At 43.5% G+C, this 23,263-nt stretch overlaps 1 long non-coding RNA gene across 1 annotated transcript in view; it reads right to left on the bottom strand.

Moving 5' to 3' along the window:
• The window catches only part of LOC126382756 (uncharacterized), a 199,091-nt gene that overhangs the window by 127,456 nt on the left and 48,372 nt on the right, over nt 1–23,263 (bottom strand). The gene's annotated exons all lie outside the window — the stretch shown is intronic.

The following is a 23,263-nucleotide window of genomic DNA, read 5'->3' on the forward strand; positions in this document are numbered from 1 at the left end:
CGTTACTATTATAACTTTTTTGCATTTTGAGAATAAAGTCAAAATGTCAAAAATGAAGTTGACATTTCAAGATCACAGTAGAACTTTGAGAATAAATCGCAGTACTTATGTTGCAGTGTTACGTACGGCTACCTCTACAAAATGCTTTGTGCAGATTAATGGGTGTAATTGTATCTCAGAATCAGTTTTAGCAACAAGGAAATTATTTATCTTTTAATGCATAAATACAGTGTGGTAATAAGTATCAGAGCTTTAAAGAGATTGTGCCAAAAATTGCATCTGTTCAGAGAGACATTACCAGACAAACTTGGAAGAGATGATTGCATATGTGGAAATGGACAGGTGCAAGGATATCCATGGTTACATCTGCGAGACAATAGAGAGTTTATGTTGTTTGTACTTTATTCTTGACATTTCAACTTTAATCCCAACATTTCAGTTTTATTCTATAAACAAAAAAAACAAAACAATGAAATGCAAAAATAAAGACAATAATATATAATAAAAATCTTCCTACTCACATTTTTTCCTTTATGCCTGGCCCAAACACTTAAAAAAAAAATCAGCTGCCACTGAATGAACAAACCACCAGGAAGTCCCATTGAGATTGAAAACCACTTTTAGAAGAGACACCTGGTCAAGGTAGCAGCCAATCAGAAAACATTTAAAATGCAACAAATACAACACATATAATACAAAAATGCTACGTTCTTTATGATGCCCTGAAATCCATCAATGGATGTAAGTGTTTAAAATGTTTTCTTGTTCCACGTCCAAGGTGCAGAGTAGGAGAATTCAGTTTTCCCCACATCTGTTAAAACCTGGGGTACATTAAAAAGCAACTACTTGGAGGAGCATAGCTGGTGACTACCACAGCCGACACACAGCAGGGTGCAGAGGTAGGCCGGAAGTTTGCCCAGTATTGCTTTATAGATAAAAAATATACCAGTGCTGTTGTCTGAGACTGGTCAATGATGTCCAACCCACCAAATCCTAAAGAACACACTGATGAGTAAGTGACTTTGCATTTAGAATAAAACGTAGAGATGCTCACCTCTATTTTACCACAGTTTGCCTGCCTCAGACAAATTTCTTTGATGTGAGACAGAAAAAAAGGAGAGTCAGCACAGAATCCACACCCGTGCCTTGAGCCTGTGTTTCTGCAAGAGACCACTCACCACAGGATAGATCTATTCACTCATAAAGATGATCACTCCTGTCCTTGTTGTGGCTCTCATTTATTAAGGTTTTTCCTTTAATTTGTCTCCCATGTGTAGATGCAACACAAAGGGTTACTCCTCTGTGCTACCATCAGTGTGTGTAGACCTTACTGAAGACGTTGTGTGTATTATCTGTTTTTCTCTTTCATGTTCGCCTCTATCACAGAATCAGCAGATGGAAATATTTTCTTTGTGTCTCTCTGCTTCTGTCTCGCTTGCTTTGTCCTTGGCTGTTGCAAATTAGCATCTCACCCTCGTCTTTTGCCTGTGGTGCAGGCACCATGGTGGTATATGTGTTTTCATGGCCGTATAACTCACTGAATTGTAACCTTGGGCTATGTGTGTGGCTGTATCAATACAGAAAGCCACAGTGACACCACAGAGAGACACTGGTGTATAATCGGCAGTCCTCCACCAGGACACGTCTGACAGAATTATACCCCATGGAGCACTTGGTCTTTGTCTGTCTGATGGATGAGCCAGGGCCGCGGGACAAACTGTTTAAGGGAATTGCCAAATCGGTGGCTCCTGTTTCTCCCCCCTCCCCCCAAAAAAGGGAAAAGATGAAGGAATATGAAAAATAGCAGAATATCCATCTGCATACGTGGTGATAAATTGAGTGAATCGCCAGTGCCACACTGAGTGGGAAAACTGTTTGATGATATACACAGCCAGTGACAGGACACAGCTGTAATTCACAGGGACGTAGCAGAGCTGGCCTGCTTTCACTTACTGGTATGAAAACTAAAATTAACTTTCCTTAATTTCCCCACAGCCACGATCATCCTCCTCCTTAATGATTCATTCTGTAATCTGCAAGAAAGCATTAGTGCAGCTTGAGTTATTGTGGCCGTTTTACAGTCATGTTGGCAGTCTGGAGTACACTTTTTTTTTATTCCCATGACACAGAATGAATGCTCCGAATGATCAAAGGAAAAAAGCAACAGCCTGCATCTATTCCTCTTTATCTGAGTCTGTAAGAGCCACATTCAACGATGAGGAGTTCTCTGAGGCAGGAGCTTTCATTTCCGTCTTTTTTATTTGTCATGAAATGAACTTTTCATGCATGCTTAGAGAAGCTTTGCATTAATTCATCCAGTTATAACTTCATATTCAGCATGCAAAAATCGGAAATTGAGAACTTTAAGTCTAATTTTATTAAATCAGGTCAAAAAAAAAACACTGCCAGTGCAGCAACTGCTTTCTAAAACTGACTCAAAGAGACCGACCTGCCTTTTCCTTTAACACTGAAACATAGAGATGCCAGGGCCGTAGCCAGGATGTTAGAAATCGAAAAACTCAGCAAGAATTTTTTGGGCCAACCATCAACCAAAGTCTGTAACTCCACAGAGTATTTAAAAACTTTTCATTCATATCTATCTGCATATTTTATCTCTGCACATAATGGTTGAGTGTCAGGTTTGTTTCTGTTGGAGAATACAACTATTGTTATTTGAATTTAATTTGAAATTATAATTTATTATCATTTCTAGCCACATTTGCTGTTCTATTGAGCGCTATATCACAGGCAACTGGACACATTTCACCTCTCATCCAAGAGGCTTCTTCAGTTCTAACGTACTGGTGCAGAGTCACAGGCTTTAAACCCTGTGGGTTTGTGAACCCTTACTCGAGTTTTGGAGTCGTTAAGGTCTCATGTGAGTCATTGACCCAACTGACCATTGTATGTGTCGTTAGGGTTAGATGGGTCTGAGTGTTGTCTGGGGAGGGATCCTAAGACTACATTGTAGGTGGGTGCTAAGTGGTGACAAGCCACCTCCTCTGTTTAAAGATTAATTCATTTTCCATAATGGAGGCCAGCTGACATTGGGCGAGAGGCAAGTACACCCTGGACAGGCACCAAACTATCACAGGGCTGACACATAAGCCCTTTTTAAATAGGAATTCTGCAAATTTGCAGGAAAGCCCAAACAGTCTTCTTTCAGCATTGGCAGTATAAAAACAAAATCGGGGAGTGCAGCAAAATGCCGCCTGCCTACTTTTGTTTATACAGAATGTGCCTTTTTTGGGGCAATGGGGGGCGTGAGCAAGTAACAAAACATGTAGCTCAGCCTGTGACGTAAACAGTGACGTACTCCGAGGGAAGCCGCGGATTGTCAGTCCTTCGGCGATTCTCTCATAAATCGGCCCGTCCTTCACTGTTCCCGTCATTTGACGGTTATTGGCCTCTTCGTTTGCGAGGGAAAGGAGGGCGCGCAATTCCTTGTCTCCCCAGTTGATCATCTTTACAGTGTTTGTCAGGTTTGCATTTCCCTCTTGCTACTAGCTGCTAATTCCTGCTGCTATCAGCTGTTTCCTGTTAGTCCACCGCCAGAGGGTCGCACGTGCAGCGTCATCAACAGCTCCTCCCACAAGTCATCAACAGTCCCTCCCGTAGCGGGAAGGCCACCTCTGTCTTTTTAAACTCAAAGGGTTCCGCCAATATGACTACCCTACGAGGCGGAAAATTGGGCACCTCAGATCAACTCGCCAATCCGGCTCTGTGTGTCTAAACGCTCACAGCTTGCCTGCAAAACGGCCCAACATTCACGGAAAATCTGGCAGTGTAAAAGGGGCTTTAGAGACAGACAACCATTCACGCTCACATCCACACCTACAGCCAATTTAGAGTCACCAATTAACCTGCATGTCTTTGGACTGTGGGAGGAAACTGGAGTACCCAGAGAAAACCCACGCTGACAAGGGGAAACTCTGGGTTCGAACCAGAAACCCTCTTGCTGTGAGGCGACAATGCTAACCACTGCCCACCGTACTTCCCATATAAAGATGGTCATTCTAATTTGACATAGATGGCGCCATTCACACCTCTTTCAAACCATCCGTGTCCTCAGGCCAAGATGCTGTCCTCAAAAGAACGTCCTTTCTCCTTAAGATGTAAATGGACAGCTGAGTCGTGACCTGAGAAGCCAGCTCTCCTGTGCTGTGCTGTGCTGTGTTGTGCGCTTGTGAAGTGGTTGATATGGCACTTAAGATTACCATGACCTGGATGACTGAGAATCTTTACTGACACATTTGCTGTTTCGCTTTTGGGATAGCAGTGACAGTCTGTCTGTCGGTCGATATATCAAGTCCAGCACTTCGGTAGAGACAGAGATATCTCGACAACTACTGCATGGGTTGCTGCAAAATTTTGTACAGATGTTTAAAGTAGGATGAATCTCATGAACTTCTTCTCTACTGCCACCATGAGGCTGGTTGGTTTTTGATGAAGCATCTCAGCAACTTCTGGATGGACTGACATTTTGTATAGATCTTCATAGTACCCAGAAGGTGTATCGTAAAGACTTTGGGAATCCCCCGATTTATAATCTAGCCCCACCAGTGGGTCAAAGTTTTCCCTCATGCCTTTAAATATCTTCATCTACAAGATGGATGAGCACAAATTTTGGACATTCATAGTCCTCAGAGGATGAATCCCAGTGACTTTGATTGATTTGCAAGCAAAATGTCTGAAGAACTATTGACGAACTGCGTGAAATTTGGTAAAGATGACCTCAGGATGAACTGTGATAGCTTTGTGGCTCCCTTAACCTTTCATCATGTGTGGTGGCAAGGAGGCCTAGAGGTGTCTGACCCTTGGGGTCAGGTTGGAAGCAAAGCATGTTTACTAAAACTGAGAAACCTGGAGACAAGTTGTGGTAAAACACCCACACACATACACACACATGGAAAGTTATGCATGATGTTTATCTAAGGAGGGGTATAAAAATAGTCTGTGGGCTACTCTACGGGGCGGGTCTCATTGTTGCGGTATTTGAAGCTGTATGCTGTGTCTTCAGTAAAGTCCCACAGGCTGCAGATTGATCCCAAGTCATAGAGTCTTTCTTCAACACTTGCGCCATCATCGGGTCAAAATTTTAATCGCCCAGTACTTAAATTCACTAATGACATTCTCGTCGGCCTAATCTGTAGTTTGTGTTTATTGCCAATTAGGTAAGATCGTTTCAGCACTACTTGCTGAACATTAAAACGCTGACATTGTTATTGCAAGCATGTTAGCATGTTATTATTAGCACTTTGGTCAATGCATCACTGTGCACAGGTAGAGCTTCAAAGAGCCCATAGATAAGAATATAGTCTACAAAAAAGATGACAGACTCAGCTGTACTTTAAGAAACATGTTGATTTCTTTTGGAAACAGGTTGAAATAATCTAACAGATTTCTTTCAGTTCAGTTATTAACAGAAATGTCTTTAAAAAAAGAGGAATGTTTGCAGTGTTTTGCAGAGGCAGAATTATCCCCGGTGCCTCCTCATCCCACTCTCAAGGTAACATGAAAAACAAGGGAGAGCGCGGCAGCAGAGGGGAGAAATGACACAAAATGAAGCAACAGTGGAGGGAGACGGAGCAGACATTGTGGACAGAGATGAGGAGAATAAGATAGAGGGGGGGTGGGAAAGAAGGGACAGATAGAGAGATGATGGAGGAGGAGGGGAGATGGGGGGGTGTGCTGTTAAGGAGGGGTGGAGGCTTTGTAAATCGGAGAGGCTGGAGGCGCATTTGAATTCAGGCTGTGTGTCTCCTGCGCTAGCCGAATGTTACCTGCTCTAGCATGGCAACAGAGAGAGAGGGAGAGCGGTGAGCTTCAGCTGCAGCCTCCACACAGACACACACACGTGCATACACAGTCACAACAGGAGTGCAAAGAGTGACTCAGGTAAGCAGGAACGCTCCTGATGAGAGAGGACTCCTGAGAGAGGGAAGCAGCGTGTTGGAGTGAGAGATACTGGAGGAGGAGCTATAGAGCTGGGAATTTTTTTTGAGGAGGAGGAGGAAGAAAAGAGGAATCGCAGGGAAACTGAAAATCTGGACTCCCAGGGTGGGCTCACGAGGGAGGGATAGACAGGGATACAGGCAAGACCGATGTGGAATGATGCGAGAGCTGTGACTGGATAAATCTGACAGACCACAGAGCACTGGGAGACACACACAGAGAGGAAAATGACATTTAGTTTTTGGAGAAAGACTATTCGGGGGGCTTAAGCTGGGGGAGGCTGGAGGGGAGGGTTTTTTGACAGGGTGAGTCGGGACAGAGAGAGGGGTGAGGTGTGGCAGTGGGAGGGTAAATAAACACAGGATGGCAGATGAACCACCTGTCCTTCTGAGATGAGGTGAGCACACACACACAAACACACACACACACGCTGACACAAGAAAACATACAAACCTCTGACACGCACACTTCTCTGCACATCCACGGGACAGAGCGCAGGACTTTGAAGATGCTGTGAGACGTGTGGATCACCTGAACCCATCTGAGGACACAACTTATGAGAGGGACTGAACGCCCAGGTGATCCTCCTCCCTTGAGAGAACCTGTGGACATAAAGAGATTCTTTTTTTTTTTTTAAGCGGGAACTCCCTGAAGAGGTGGCGATCAGGTGGATCACCTGTGCCATGAGGATCCTGTGTGTGAGCCTGGCCTGAGACGACCCGCCCCGGAGGCTCCATCGGCCTGTCCCCCTCCTATTCCCCCCGCAACTGGATGTCTTGATGTATTGCTGTGGGCTGGGACACTGGCGGAGAGTGCAGTCCACCTATGTAAGTGACCATCTCAGCATCACTTGCAGCACCTCATGTTTTGATCCCATAGCAACAGTGGTGTCTTGTGGCAGCGAGGGGGGGGGGTGGGGGGGATACATCTGTACAATACCCGAGCTACAGCAGATTATTGCATACCTACTGTATATGCGATTATAAATGTGCAGTAACTGGACACTTTTACAAAACAACGCTGATGATTCATTCACATGTTTGCCATCTGCAGTCTGTGAGCACAATAACACAAGCAGTCTGCTAGCAGCTGTGAGTGTGACTCTTACAACCTGTTATTCGCTGCTAAGGTGCTCACTTCTCAGTGCTGTCTATGTGACTTTTCAGCCGGGCTGCAGTTTATCGGGACAGACGGTGTCATTGTCAAACAGCTCGCTGTATTGATCCCAGCACAGGACTTCATGAAAACATTACCTGAAAGCCAATAATGAGCATGGGATGGTTTCACCTCTGGTTTGTTTTCCGCCATGAGGCAACAGTTTGATTTCACCCCCAAGCGAGTGATGAGTGATTCTAAATGTATAGCAGCTGCTTAGAAGAGCAGTTCTCGTCATATTATGTGTCCTGGCTGAGCTGTCTGAAGGAGCGGAGGAGCGGAGGAGCGGGGGAGGACAGACAGGTGCAGTTATCTCATTACAGGCCAGGTTTTACTGTCCTCTCAATGACAGAGAGGAGCAGGGAGGACAGTCTCACTCCTCTCCTCCACCTGTTTCTCTTTATATATCCTTGTCTTTCCCATAACTCCCTCTTCCTCTCCTTCCTCACCTCTCTGCCAGTCTGTTTGCTGCTTCATCACTGTTGTTGCTTTTCTCCTCATGTGTCTAACAGAGCCTCTGTAAAGTCCTGTTGCAGCTGATACTATAGAGTCTCAGAGCTGGGCATTGTGTGATGGCGCTGACTGCAGAGGACCCCATTGCAGCCACATTCCTACATGAAATAGGCTTACTGTCAGCCCTCAACACTCAATAGGCTGTCAGCGCAAAGCCTCGCAGATTACCACATGCCGTTCTGCTGCATGCAATGTGTGCCCACCTCAGCAACAAGCCGGGGAAAGAAACTTACAGAATCAAAAGGCCACGCACGGCTAAAAGCAGTGACACATCGAGAAGTGGGATGTGGTGACAGCAGTCGGTGTTGTGTCATTGGTTTAGTGTGCCTACGACGGGTTTAGCGCAAGTAAGAACTGAGCAGATGGATGTAAATGTAAGGAGGTAAAACAAAATCTGCAAAATGTGTTGTTGAGATGCACTCAAGCCTGAAAAGATTTTGATAAATGGTAAATGTGCTTCTGCCTAATGTGGTGCAAGTACATTACTCATCCGTTATTTTCACTCCATTTACTGACCTGCGCAGTCATCGATGATAAAAATAGGAAAATGTGAAAATAAATGTAATCTGTTACACAATTTATGATTACAGATTTTCTCAAATATTGGCTTCTTTATCATGAAATATTCAATAGTTTTCTTTTACTGTGCTTCTTAAAATGATTCAAGTGAATCAGTCTGAGTAGGGAACATCACTCCAAAAAGGTTGGGAACCTTTGGTTTAGGATACATTTCTGATTGGCACATGACACATCCAAATTTTCTATTTCAAGTAATGTCAGTTTTGCTCAAAGCAACAATAACAACCACTGTAGTTAGATCTCAACTTTTCCAGCATAAACCTCAATCCATTTAAATTCATATACATATTTTTCTTAAGGAAACGTCCCTCCAGGTGTGGCTTTTGCTGGCAGGGAACAGAGCTGGATTACCTTAAGTGCTTGCCTGGCTCTAAGAAGCATCTGAAGACATCTTCCTGTTTTCTGCTTTAGTTGCTGCTGTTCTTACAACGTCAGTGTCCAGACGGCTCGGCCAGCAGGTGAAGGGCAGGGCTCAGTTATACCCATTATATAAATCTGCTTAAACTTTGAGAAAAAAGCCAAGACATTACAGGAAAAAAAAGCTGTGGCCATTTGTTCTTAAACTCACATTCATCTCCACTGTATGTGCATCTTTACAATTTCAGCAAAACATTTGATTGACAAGCTTGTCATTGTTTCTGTTTGGAGTACTGTGTCATTCATTCATACCATTTTTAATTAAAGGGAGCTAGGTGAGACAGTTATACTTGCACTATGTGTTACAGCAAGGAGGGAATGTCACCTTTTATTCTTTGGGAGTTTTGGCCTAAATTGATCATGTATATATAGTCTAGGGAACCAGACAAATCTGAGAGCTCATGTTATATTTGCTCTGGCAGATGAGTCAGGTCTGGCCTGGTGCGGGTTGGGCCAATCACAACCCTTTATCTCATACGGGGCATGTTTCAGACGATGACTGACACCTTGTAGAGTCTCTGGCTTAACACAAAATACTTGATGGTTGCATACTTGGACACTACCGTGAGCATAAACCTAGCTTAGTAAAGAGAAGCAGTGTTGAGGCATTTTCAAAAACAGCAAAGATGGTCGGAACTTTCTACTGTCTTCAGATTCACTCAGACATATTGATGCTTCATCATCACAGCTCTTTGCACGCTGTAGTCTATTTACATTTGTTCCCCGTTCAGTGCTATGTTACATGTTTCATTGCTCTGATTAGTTGCGGGTCTATCCAATTGTGTCTAGAGGCATTTTGGTCTATGGCTGTTGATAACCCCCCTTGAAAATCAAAAAAAGAACTGAGAGGATCCACACAAAGTGGCTAGAAACAGCGCCAGGGTTTGATGCCAATTTCACATAGTGGCCAAACCATGGAATTACATCTTCTGAGTCAACTACATGATGCCATTGAGCCCAAAAAGACTTTTAACATAGACTTACATTGTGAAAGGGACGCTTGTGAATCAGTGAATAAATGTTTTTAGTGTCATAATCCCCGCAAAATGACGGAATTTCAGTATCTGGATTTGATCCATTTGGTCCGATAACATTTCCACAGTCTAGAAATGCCACACGATTAATCCTGATTCAAGACAGTGGAGCACTAAACCGGAAGTAGCTGCCTCAGCCAGTGGAAGTCTCTTGTGGTCTTGCTCTATGAGCCCAACAATGCAGAAGATCAGGGGAGATTTATACTGGGAAGTTTTTTTGGCTTCATTCAACTCTGAGCAGCGTTTTTAGGAATAAACTGAGCCCCACCTCCAACACTGTGTCCAGTTTTCTTTATACATCCATGATCCAGACTAACTTGAATTTGCTATTTGGTCTGGTGATGTTGGGCTATAGATAGTCCATGAGCAGAAATGTGGGGAGAAAGATGCATTTTGGTCTATGGGCATTGATACCACCTCTTGGCAATCAAAAATGAACTAAAAGGATCCATACTTAGTGGCTAGGAGCAGCAAAGCCAATTTAACATAGTGGCCAAACCGTGGAATGACAACTTCTGAGACCATCACATGATGCCAATGGACCCACAAAGACTTTTAACCATGGACTTGTGTTGTGAAAAGGGATGTCTGGAAATCAGTGAATACATTTTTTTAGCGTAGTAATACCTGTGAAATGACGGGATTTCAATATCTGAAAGTGATCCATTTGGTCCGATAACATAACCAAAGTCTAGAGGAGCCACACGATTAATCCTTATTCAAAACAGCAGAGTGCTAGACCGGAAGTAGCCACCTTGGCCACTAAAGGTCTCTAGTAGTCTCACTCTATGGGCCCAATCATGCAGTAGATCTGGGTAATTTTATACCTGGGATGTCGAACTTGTTTGGCTTGAACTGAGCTCTACCTCCAACACTGTATCCAGTTTTTTTTATCCATCTATGATCCAGACTAACTTGCATCTGCAATTGGTCTGGTGATGTCAAGCTATGGATAGTCAAGAGGCAGAAATGTGGGGAGACAGAGAGGGGAAGGGAATGGCAAACAAATGTTGGATACAAATTGGAACATCAGTTCATGTAGTAAACATGTCAGCCCTACCTTTCATAATGTTTACATCAGTGTTTAAAGCAATGCTGTATTTATGAGGGTAGTAAAAAAGCAAGAGATCATTTTATTGAGGTATTCAAAATTACATGAAGTGATTTTTATTTTATTTTTTAATAACTGTCTTAGCGTGCCTCATTCACTAGTATCTAAGTATGTCTATATTGTGTGTCATTTTGCACTGGGAGGATTTCAACTCATGAGTCATGTGGCTCATGATACAGTGAAAAGAGAATTTAGAAAGAATTTGAAACAAGTCATTATTTTACTGTACATGGCACAGACAGAGTCACAGCTGCCGACCTAGATTCACCTGCTGTGAACCTGAATGTCACTTTGAGCAGGATTGTTCAGTCTGTTGTCACCTAATGTGACTGTTGGGAGAGGCCTCAAGAGTCAGGTGAACAGATAACGTCACTGATGGAAGTATCTTACTTGTCTAATTTTTCAGTTGTGGCAGTGAGTTTCTCTTATTACCTGTTTTCCTACACGTTGACTGAGATGAGTGTCTGATCACTGAAATATGCATTCAACTGTTCTCAGATCTATCAAGTCTTAAATCTGAAGGAGAAGATTTATGTGGAGACACTACGGCAGCGAAAAATGTTCTCAAAGCGTGACCAGAATATCCTGCTGAGTTTTGATTAAGTTCCAGGAAATACACTTCACTCTGATCACCTCAGGTGCTTTTTGGACTTCTTTGGTTTTGGTACCACATTTCTGCCTCCAGTTCCATTTCATGTGCCGGATGCAGCATCTCTTGAATTTTTTATACTGCAGAGGTAGCTGCGATTCCTTTCCTCTTGTATGGCCCTCTGCTGTCGAGGTGAATCCATAAGGGCCACAGATCCATACAGTGCTAAGATGGACATTGATTATAATGCTGAATCAAAATCCCGTGGATTTGGTAAACACACTGCAAGCTGTGGTCAGTATTGACTTGTTTCCACACTCAACACACACTGCTATTTCCTACTTCACCGGAGGCCATGAAATTGTAGATCACAGACGAGTATCTGTGTAGGACCAAAAAAGCTCTCCGGGGCTGCTCAGCATCAGCTACTTATTTATTTATTTTTATATTCTTAGAAATGCAGTTTAGAGGAGTAAAGGGGGGGTTACATGAATTGCTTATAAAGTAAAAAAATATAACTGGAAGCTGTTGCAAGTCTTGAATTAAATATATCATGTCTGCTTACAAGAAGCGTTTGGGCTGTGATGTGTTTCCTGTCATTATTTAGATAAATGTAATCAATCTGCAGTTGGTTAATTGTGATATATTGAACACTTAAAGCAATAATTAAACATTTTGGGAAATTATTCTCTTTCTTTCTAAGAGAGGATCAATACCACTTTCACATCTGTGTGTTACCTCAGCGATGTCAGATGTACACTATTATCATATTTGAGCAATAACTTTGCCCTCTGTACGATCAGTTATTTCAAAAAGTACAAAACCATATGTTAATTTGACGATTTTGTGATGCTTACAATCAGTTGTTGATTTTAGTCTGTGCTGTCTCATTTTAATTCATTTCTTGGCATGATCTGAATAGGAACATATGGAATTTTTTTGTCTGTGTTTATGCATCTCTTCTCACGTGACCTCTTTTCAGCCAATCATATTTGGTGTGGACTGTGATGAATGTAACTTGAGAGCATGGCTGTTGTTGGTAAATGGTAAATGGACCTGCATTTGAATAGCACCTTTTTAGTCTTCACTAGGGTTGGGTATCATTTGGGTTTTTTCTGATACGGGTGCCAAACGGATACTTTTAAAACAGTGCCGGTGCTTAAATGGTGCCTGAACCGATACCGATATGGAGGTTGAAAAGTGGCACAAATGGGCCACCTTTCAGAAATGTGTGAGTATTTTGTATAGCATGCCAATGTGAATGGGGTAACTGTAGCTGCTGAACATAATAACATAAATAAGGGATAATACATGAATATGTGTGCAGTTATTGAAAAAATAATGCACGCCGCAGAGGCAAATAACCCCATGATGAGGAAATGCTGTAAAGCACTTGACAGCCATGCTAGCCAATGCTAGTAGTAGCCAGCCATGAATGGAGTGCAGTCTCCTGCATATGTATCACTGTCAGTCGTGTAGAGTTAGGCTAGACTAGCTAACGTTATTCATTTGGAGTTGAATTAACTTATGAGGAAAGTTATATTACTAACCTGAGGAAATGCTACTGGCGGTGTCGTCTTTGCCGTCCACAATGATGGAGCTAGTATCACTCTCCCCTTCGCCACTGCCAGAGCCAGGTAACGTTACGTCCCCGCTTTTGCTAGTAGGCCTACTAGCTGATGCACTAGGCTCACGGAGGCTGTCGAACACGGTGCATTCCTCCACTTTCAACCTTATGCCGTGCGACGTCAGGTGTTTCATTAAGTTGGATATATTCCCTCCTTTACATGCAATAGCTTTCAGACATTTGTTGCAGGTTGCATTGTTGGCATCCTTCAGAGAGAAATGGAGCCACACCTTCGAGTGCTTAGCCTTCGGCATTTCAGTTCTGGTAGTTACCTAGCTAGTCGTGGTGAGGGTAGCCGAACACTTTACATCAGCTATCCACTTAGGGCAGTCACACAGCCAGACACACAATTTAACGTAGGTCTACTCAATATGGTCGATTCAAAAACAGACCAATTTCAGAACATGCCGTTGTTGTTGAATATGTCGTTTAGCTTCTGTCACTTCACCTCAGTGCTGACGGTGGTGATCCAATAGAGGGAGACATCGCATTAAAAAAAAAAGCACCGAAAGGAGGCACCGTAATGTGCGTTTTGTTTCGGTCTGGTAGGTATTGGTTGTATAGGTACCGGTTCCATATAAGCACCGACTTTCGGTACCCAACCCTAGTCTTCATTCAAAGTGCTTTTACACTACAAGTCACATTCACCCATTCACACACACATTCATACACTGGTGGCCGAGGCTACCATACAACACTCACACGCTGATGGAACAGCAATTTGGGGTTCAGTATTTTGCTCCAGGATGCTTTGGCGTGCAGACCGAAGGAGCAGGGGATAGAACTGCTGATCTTCCAATAAGTGGACGATCTGCTCTACCTTCTGAGCCACAGCCACCCAGCAACTCCGTTCTTGATGGAGTTCAGCTTATGGCCTAACCTGTTCATGCAGGTTATGAACTGGTGTCCAGTCTCGCTGTCTTGTCATTTAATTTTGTAACAGTAGGCTATCACAAAAATTCTCAGACTGATAGACCTACGGACTTATACTCCTGTCCATATGTCGCTTGTCTTAAGAAATATTTAGGTTTGTCAAAAAGTTGTTTGAATAAGTTTTTTGTTCAATTGCAAATTAACACCTAATTCCTGCTGTGGGTATGATAATTTTCCTCAAAACCCAATAATTTTAAGCCTCCCGTACCATAGTTTAACATTTAGTTAGCCTGTTTCCTAGTTCAGAAATACGCCTACCACCTCAAAGTTGAGCAACTAACACTTAGTTTCATCAACAGACTGAGATGTAAAAAACGCAGCTGAGCATTCACCACAACATAGCCGAGCAACCATACAGTAACTAGGCTCAGCCAGCCTCTGAAGCTTTGAATTTGGGCACATCTTGAAGCAGTGCACATGGGGTTGTAGTAAGAGAGCATCTCCACCTGCAGCATCTCCCAAAACCTTATAGCACACCAACATGACACCACATGAAATACATGACAAATGTATTAGCTAGCTGTGCTCACAAAGTCCAACCAAGCTGTACACTTCAGAGTGCTTATAATTGCAACAGACTGGTAAATGCGTCATTTTGCCGGTCCTCTGATGACACAGCGTGTTTCTCTGATAGTGGTTGTAGGGTGACCATATTTTGATTTCCAAAAAAGAGGACACTCGGCCGGCCATGACATAGCCTACTTAAATGATACTCGCAGCTTACTCAAAGATGCCTTATCATTTTAATATATTTAAAATTTATATGTATGGATAGAAAATTCAGTTATATTACAAAATAATATCTCTCAAAGACAGAAATTCAGATAGGCCCCAATAGGGGACACATACACACACTAGAGTGTGGCGATCCGAGCCCGACGGTACCCGACGGGTCGGGCCGGTTTTGGTCAAAAATGTAGCTATAAATTGTATTCGGGCTCGGGTCGGATTCGGTCAGCTTTCAGTGAAAATGTAGTGTAAAAATAAACAAAATCCTATTGTCTGTCCTGTTTATTGCTTGGGCACTGTTATTTACGTGACAACACCTGAACATAACACACACAGACACACATTGGCTGTTTGTTACCTCTCTCCTCTCTGGAAGTCTCGGACCTCCGCCTTGATTAAACGCTGAAAATAAAATAAAAGAGGGAGACAGGTTTTTCCTATTTTATCTTATTTTGTTTTATTTCTCCCTCTTCTCTCGCTGGAAGCGTCGGACCTCCCGCCTCCCGCTCCCGTCTCAAACACGGAGTTCTCCCTCTCCGCTGAGCACACCCGACCTGTTAAATAGCCTGTAACCGTAACAACTGTGTGACACAAACTCAGTGCTTTGTCATTAAATAATGTCAGGCTCGGTTTGGGTTCGGACAGAAATATGCGGCCCGTGCTGCACTCTAACACACACACACAAACACACGGAAAACCGGACATTATCATCAGTTTATAAAAAAACCCCGGACGCCCCGGACGGGACGTGAAAAGTGGACATGTCCGGGCAAAAGAGGATGTTTGGTCAGCCTAGGTCACTGCCCCCCGGCAAGTGAAATAAAGCCCTGTGCAACCCGCTAGTCTCTGCAGCAAACACGAGCCCGCCCTTCGTGCACATTCGTAGCACCGCCTTTTCGCCATTGACAGACGGAGGAGGGTTCACTCGCACACGTTGTCTCATATAGCTAACGTTAGCTAGCTACGATATTTTCACAAGCTTCCCAGTCCAACTGGTGTCATGTCATTTGGGCTATAGGCTACGGGCATGCCCGAGGAGATGAAATGTAGGCTACAGCCGTTTACCAGTCTGTATCAATGTTAGCAAACTATGGTTAGCAATTACGCCTTACAACAATTAGTAGCTAACGTTAATGTTACATTATGCTGGCAATTTGGAAGTTGGCAATGGTTAGAAAATGATTCACTCTGCGCAGTTCCCGCTTTCGTTGAGCCAAGCTGTGTCCTGGCCGAGGCAGGGTTGGCAGTGCTGCTGATGGTGGAGCCGACGATGCTGCTGTGTGCAGAGAGGGAACAGCACCCACTCTCCCATCCCATTTCACACTCCATCATGCCCCCGGGAATATAATCCTCCGGTGTGAAGTGTGCCCCACAAATAACCACGTTCTTGGTTGCTGATGCCGCAGTGAAGTACCGTCTCCTCACTTGGACAAAATGCACCCACGAACAAAAAGTGGCACTTTTCCTATTCGTGGGAAAAGTATGAACTCTATGTCCAGATAGACTAGAGTTTGTGCAGCTCGGAGAGCTAGCTAACACACTGACGTTAGCTAAGAACCGCCAGCCGCCCGACCGACTTGCTAATGTTACTGACCTAATGTCACTGAATACTGACTAACCTATTGAATACTGACTGACACTGACTACTTACTGACTAAATAATAACTGACTAGACAACTGACTACCAACTACCAATTGACTACCCTGATACACCGCCAAACTACTACTATGCAGTTTACTGTGAGCTGCAAGGTCAAGACGACTCCCCCATGCTTACGTCATCACTGTAAATATGAAAAATACTCCGTTTTTGGCGCGGGCCTTAGAAACCCACAATTTTCACCACATTTTTGCCCTTTTTATGTGTGAAGATGAATTTTTTAAATTATTTTTTGGGTATAGTTGGCTTAATCATAAGCTCAGAAATGTAAATCCATAAAAAAGTCATAAAAATTTTCAACCTGAAATATACACTTTAAAGGTCTTTGAGAGCTGGGCCTTTTTTTTAGGCTTTCTGAAGCCAAAAACACAAGTGCTAAGTACTATTCGAATGGGATTAATTTTACATAGGGATGTGGACTAATGTCACTTTACCACAGGATGTCTGTAATAAATTCACATGGGACAAGAAATCTCCATAATTCTACCAGAGATGGGAGTGGTAACTCGGTTTGCGCCCTGGCGTCACCTCCCTGTCGGCATGTGCATGCTACGTTGCTTCCTGTATATGTAATAATAATTAATGATTAGCCCAATATGAAATATTGCCCATGATCAGGGTTGTGTGTACACAACGATTAGCAATATGGATTTATATTAGGCCTACCTAACACAACCAGAAGTCTTGTGGCTCTGAAAAGTGCTTTCTCCTCAACCTTTTTTATTGGTCTCCTACGTAGGGCTATGCGATCATTAGAAGAATGTCCACTATCACGACTGCCAACAACACCGAATGCTTCTTCTAAACTAAACTAAACACGGAAAATTTGTTGTAAACGCGAAAAACTGGTTGTAAACAGGACATGACGAAATATTTACTAATAATAGTAATAATTACTTTACCCCACATCTCCACATTAAACTAATCCTGTCCGAATAGGGCTTAAGAAATGGATTAAACTGTGTTTTTAAAGCTAAGGTGTTATCAGCCAACTACATTTTGAGGGGCTACATGTTACATTATGTGTTCAGGACAATGATGTAATCCGACGAGTCGAGGCAGATAGCCTTAATATGCATATCCTTGAGCCTTAATAAAATGTGAGGTGAGTTATATAAAAATTCACCTCCTGTACAGTTTTCATGAATGTTGAAATTAGCTATAAAGATCAAAATCATTTTTGTTGCAGGCTGTTAACATGCTTATGTCTTTAAAATGGGGCATTTTGACATGTGAGTCTATGGGCATTGACTCTGCTTTGGAGTCAGCCTCAAGTGGCTGTTAGAGGAACTGCAGTTTTCTGGCACATTAGCATTGGCTTCATTTTTCAGCCCCTGTGGTTGCTGCTTGGTCCAGACCTGCTCTATATTATTATTATAACATTTAGTTCAACAGGGAAGACCACTGAGAGCAAGCTCTCTTTTACAAGCTGACCCTGATTGTAGTACATATAAAACAATACAACAAAATTAGTTACAGTTTACTTTAAAAAATGATTTAACAAACAGGACAAGGACGTATGAACAGTGCTGAGATAACTTTTGTTATGATTTAGAGCTACATAAATAAAACAGACTTGAATTGTAACACTGCCCTAATGATGTCAGTGTTACATAGGAAGAAATATCATAGTGATAGGGACTAAGCAGTGAGGCAACAAGGACACAGGACTTGTTGACAACACTGTGGGTTTTTCTTTACCCTCAAAAAATACATGAAAAGTTCCCAAAAAAAAAAAAAATCAACAACTAGGCCTTCAACAGAGGTCAACATAGCGTAACAATACTCAATATAATAACTAAACAAGGTGTAAACTCAACAATCTGACCTGTCAAAATGACACATGAGGGAGCATATGTAGTGGCTTGGCCAAACCAAATAAGACACAAGGGGTAACCAAAATGGACGGCAACTACAACTAAATACAAAGCAAAACTAACTTTACCCAAATCCCCCCCATGACATGGCAGCACATGGTTTGGTCCAATAAGTTGGCTCCAGGATTTAACAGTCCTCAGCCCTCAGCCACGCCTTTTGCTCCACCAGGAAGGGACCTCCCCAAACAACCACGGTAACTCAAAGACAAACAAACAGATATTTAATACAAACAATTTGCCTGTGTAACCCTACAATGCTAGATGTCACAATGCAAGTCACTGCCCAAGCACCGGATTTCGACGACTTCGGAGTGAGACTGAGCTCTATATTCACAACACTGTGACTCCAGAAGGGGCTCATGTTAAAACTGAGTATGAGATTGGTAAAGACTTCTATCCTGTTTTCTGTCCATCCATCTCTTCCCCTCTCTGACCAAACACAGCAGCGTGATTGCAATCATAAATGCAAGATGACATGAACATCAGCACAATCATAAAGACTATACAAAATCACAAATGCACTTTTTTTATGTGGCAGTGGAGAAATATGGGAGAATATTTTGTATTTCACAGCAACCAATTGAATGTAACATGTTTTTTCTTCTATAATCTCATGTTAGGGATCAGTAACCTGCCCTCCAATCTGTATCGGCCCGCTGTGCCCTCTGCTGACTGGCCCTCTCCAGCCGTCTGTCCTCATTCCCCCACCACCCTGACCCACTCACTCACTCCATCCCTTTAGCTCTGCTCTCCTACCTCTCTCACATCTATCACTATATTCCTCCCTTCCTTTTCTTTCCACTTCTCCCCCTCCATCTATCACTTGTCAGTCTCTCCTCTCCCAGATGTTAGGAGGGCAGGATTGGCCGTTTGCTGGCCCCAGCCTCCGGCATCACGGAGGAGGGGCATCGGCCAGATGTTTGGTTGCATATTCATACAGGGTTTATGAATCTGAAGAGAGCAGACAGCCACTGACAAGGAGAAGGAAGAGGAGGATTCAGGTGCAACACTGAAGGAACTTTTCTGCCTGTCCTATTTTGGGCCGTTTGGAGTTATCCTATCTTTGTTTCTTCCTCTCACTCCCACTCCTCCTCCTCCTTCTTGAGTCAGTTTTGGATCATGTTTAGCCGGGTGTGATTGGAGGGCGACGCTCCAGGCAGATGTAAATCTGGTGAGGGTTGTTGGCACAGGAGGGGGAAACGGTGGAGGACGTCAAATGAAAAGCCTGTCTCCATCTCCGTGCGGGCTGCTGCTGCTGCTGCTGAAGGTGGACTGGGATCTGTGTGTGTGTGTGAGGACGCAGAGTGTTTCAGGAGTCGGGCCCCTGGCCTCTCTGTCTGCAAGCCATGTCAAAAGTGCCCAAGAACAAAAATGTCTCCTGGGTGAGTACTGCCTTTCTGGTCAGTAGGAGGAGGGAGGAGTGGAGAGGGGAGGGCTGTTGGTGGATTATAGAAGTTCAGTTTGAGTGCTTTTTCATTTCTGTCAGCCTCATCTGCAGGAATTTGTTATCTTTGGCTGTAATTTCTCATCACGAATGCTACATATATATTTTTAGGAATTTCCACATACAGCAGCTTGACATTGTGCGTCTCCAAAGCACAGTTTTGGACCAAAGAAGGAGCATGTTTATAGGCTTAATTAAGGGCTCCAGATAGAAAACAGAGCAGATAAAACCATTGTCTTTGATGGCTCTTTTGCACATCTGGCTTGATGTGTCCAACAGCTGTGCAGTCAAAACTATCCTAAAGCCGTCTGTGCTCTTCCTCAGCCTGCTTTACACCATCCTGCCCAGCCAGCTGAGAAATAAAGAGCATTAACACAAAAAGCAAAGGTGCTGATTAGGCTCAAATCAATGAGTGTGAAATGGGAGGGGCTAATGTGTGCTGACATTGCATGACCGCAATTTAATGAAAACACTTTTTGGTTGTGTCCAGTTGTATGCAATAATGAATTCTAGGGTCTTTTTTTTTTTTTTTACTTGAGGGCAGATGTGTGGTTTCTAGTTGTGTGGACACAGTGGAGGGCAGAGTGGAAGGCCGAGGTCTGGAGCTTTGCCTGAAATTGTGCGTGCCATCCATCTCTGCCTCGGCAGGCCTGCCCCTGCACTAGTGTCCCCAGACTGACAGCACACACACACACAAACACACATTCTGCTTGTAAGAAGCTTAGCGACAGATGTTTGTTTATGTATGTGTGAGAGCACATGTGCACATGAACACGTGTGCTGAGTAGAGGAGTGAGATGACTGACAGGTTCTTTAAGCCGTTGTGTGATAGTGGCTCTGTGAACGATGCACAAACTGCGCTGTTTGTCTGTGGATCTGGGGAATAGGATGTTTCTGTTGAGTATTTCTAATCAAAGTATAATACCGTACATTCAGCCGGTCGGCAGAAGAAAATGTTGGCATTTTAGTGTGTTTTGTACGTCACATTTGAATGTTTATATGTATCAAGTAAACATCCGTAAAGTCACAAAATATAAAAGCTGCTGTCACTGGGAGCTGAAGGGGACGGGGGATGGTGTGTCACCAAGGCTTAGAAGCCTGCCAGGCTGCAGATCACTGTTCGAGGCCGACAAAAATACAGGAAACGGTTGATTTTGGGAGTCAGTACGAAAAGCAGCTGTTCTTTTCTGAGACATTGCTGCGCTACTCGCCAGAATTCTGCCCCCCATATTGGGTATTTTAAGCCAAAACATTATTTTTTTCCTCACCATAACCAAGTGGTTTTTGTGCCTAAACCTACTGTAGCTACACGCTAACCACAGCACTGTTAAAATATTAACTTTAAACATATCTGCTACGTTATAATGTGCAAATGTAACGTATCTGTGGTTTGCAGAGCTGACTAGCGATTGGGCTGGTGCATTACCATGTTCATAAAGCACTTCCGCTTCTTGTGCCCAGAGCAAGTGAGCAAAGCGGAAGGATTTTGGTTGGAGTGCAGGGCAATAGGAGTGTCGCGTTTTCTCCATCCTACTATTTTGCTCCAGTGGCGCTCATACCATGAGCTTGAAGCATGCCCAACCCAGAATGCATCTGTTTATTAGCACGCACTATTTTCTATCAAATCAGCTGCTACGTGCTTGACAATTGAGTATACAAAGTACTTTCGTAAGGACACTGAAGAAGTGGTGAGTGAGGGAGTGTTACCTCTCTCAGTAGCCCCTTTTACACTGCCAGATTTTCCGCGAATGTTGGGCTGTTTTGCCGGCAAGCTGCAAGCGTTTAGATACAGAACCGGATTGGTGAGTTGATCCGAGGTGCCCAATTTTCCGCCTCGTAGGGTAGACATATTGGCGGCATCTTTTTGGTTTAAAAAGAGCGAGGCGTTCTTCCGCAACGGGAGGGGCTGTTGATGACTTGTGGAAGGAGCTGTTGATGACACCGCACGTGCGACCCACTGGCGGTGGATAAACAGGAAACAGCTGATAGCAGGAATAAACTTAACCGTGAAATGATGGGAACGGTGAAGAACGGACCGACTTATGAGAGAATTGCCGACGGACTGACGAGCCACGGCTTCCCTCCCGCGTCACTGTTTACGTCACACGCTGAGCTACACGTTTTGTTACTTGCTCACGCCCCCCATTGCCCTGAAAAAGGCGCATTCTGTATAAACAAAAGTAGGCAGGCGACATTTCGCTGCACTCTTCCGATTTTGTTTTTATACTGCCAATGCTGAAAGAAGACTGATTGGGCTTTCCTGCAAATTTGCACAATTCCTATTTAAAAAGGGCTATTGACAGCTTACTGGCTCCAAACTGTAGTTGGGAACACGCTGGCGTATTAACATTAATTTTAGCTTGGCTCATTATTAGCTGGTAGCTAGCTTCTAGTAGTCCGAACCACTCTGCAGAAAGAAGGATGGCGAGGTGTTCGGGTGCTGTTCACCAACAATGGCTTTATTGCAGTCGTCACCACAAAATAACAAACATGGCCTTCTCATGAGGTTGAGCAGTAGCCCTGAGCTCATCTAGACACTTAATTCTGCTGACTATCATCACTCTTTGCCACCTGCCGTCTTCACCATGACACCGAGAGAGCTGTTTCCCTCCATGTACACCATGAATTACACGTCATACCCTCACAGGTTACCCACAAGGCCACTGCTGTTAAAGGGGAAAAGGGTGAGTTGGTAACAAAAGGGAACTAACAGCGCTGTGAGCGAGAAGCAGAAATTCTCACTGCTCCTCTCCGCTCCCGTACTCTGCTTGTGCTGCTTTGCTCCAGGTCAGGATGTTAGTGTCTAACTACAATCTCTAATGAAATGTTACCAAATTACCAGGCCAAAATAACTTTTGAAAAGACTATGTAAGCATTGTTAAATCAGTTAAATTACAACACAGACTTGAACAGTGTGTTTGACAAAAACCTTGTAGCTGAATCCTCCGGCGTTCACACAGAAAACATTTTCAGTTTGATCTCATGTTCATGATTTTTTATTGCAATATTACATTAATAAATACTCCTAGTTGATTTGTCTTCCATCTCAAATCGAAGCAAAAGCAGCAGCTGTCGACCTTTGGTCAAAGTTCAACAAATCTGAACCTTGGCACAGCCCTGCTCTGCTCCATGCACCACATATTTTACTGCAGAACCGTTGCAACACTCCAGATGCACAATAATGAAGAAGGCGTATGCTAAAGCAGTTTCCGCACTAATGTGAATGTTGCGTTCTTGAATGTGGCAGCTTCTATTGATTGATGCTCAAGGCAGTTACTGTCAACTGTGTAGTGTGTTTGCATTGGAAAAACAAAATTAAGAATACTTTTTCAGAGTACCAGAGTACACACTTGTGGGTTCAGAAATAAATGTCGACATACTTGGAGGTTGCTTGACAGTAATGCACAGAGTATATAAATGCTTTAGTGGGTGTGGAGAATATTTTGGCTTCTTCATGTACTCCATGTAGCTCGTTTCAGCAGCACAGGAATGATCCGACCGCCTTATGTAACAACCTCACAGTCAGTTGTGCTTAGAGGGAGTCAAAGTAAGCGGGGACTCTGTTTGAGTGTTTTGTTGGCACTAGGGGAGAGTTGGCGCTCGCTGGAGGAGATTTGAGGTGTCATGGAGCAGATTTAGT

The sequence above is a fragment of the Epinephelus moara genome, chromosome 21 (genome assembly GCF_006386435.1).
Source record: "Epinephelus moara isolate mb chromosome 21, YSFRI_EMoa_1.0, whole genome shotgun sequence".
Lineage (NCBI taxonomy): Eukaryota > Metazoa > Chordata > Actinopteri > Perciformes > Serranidae > Epinephelus > Epinephelus moara.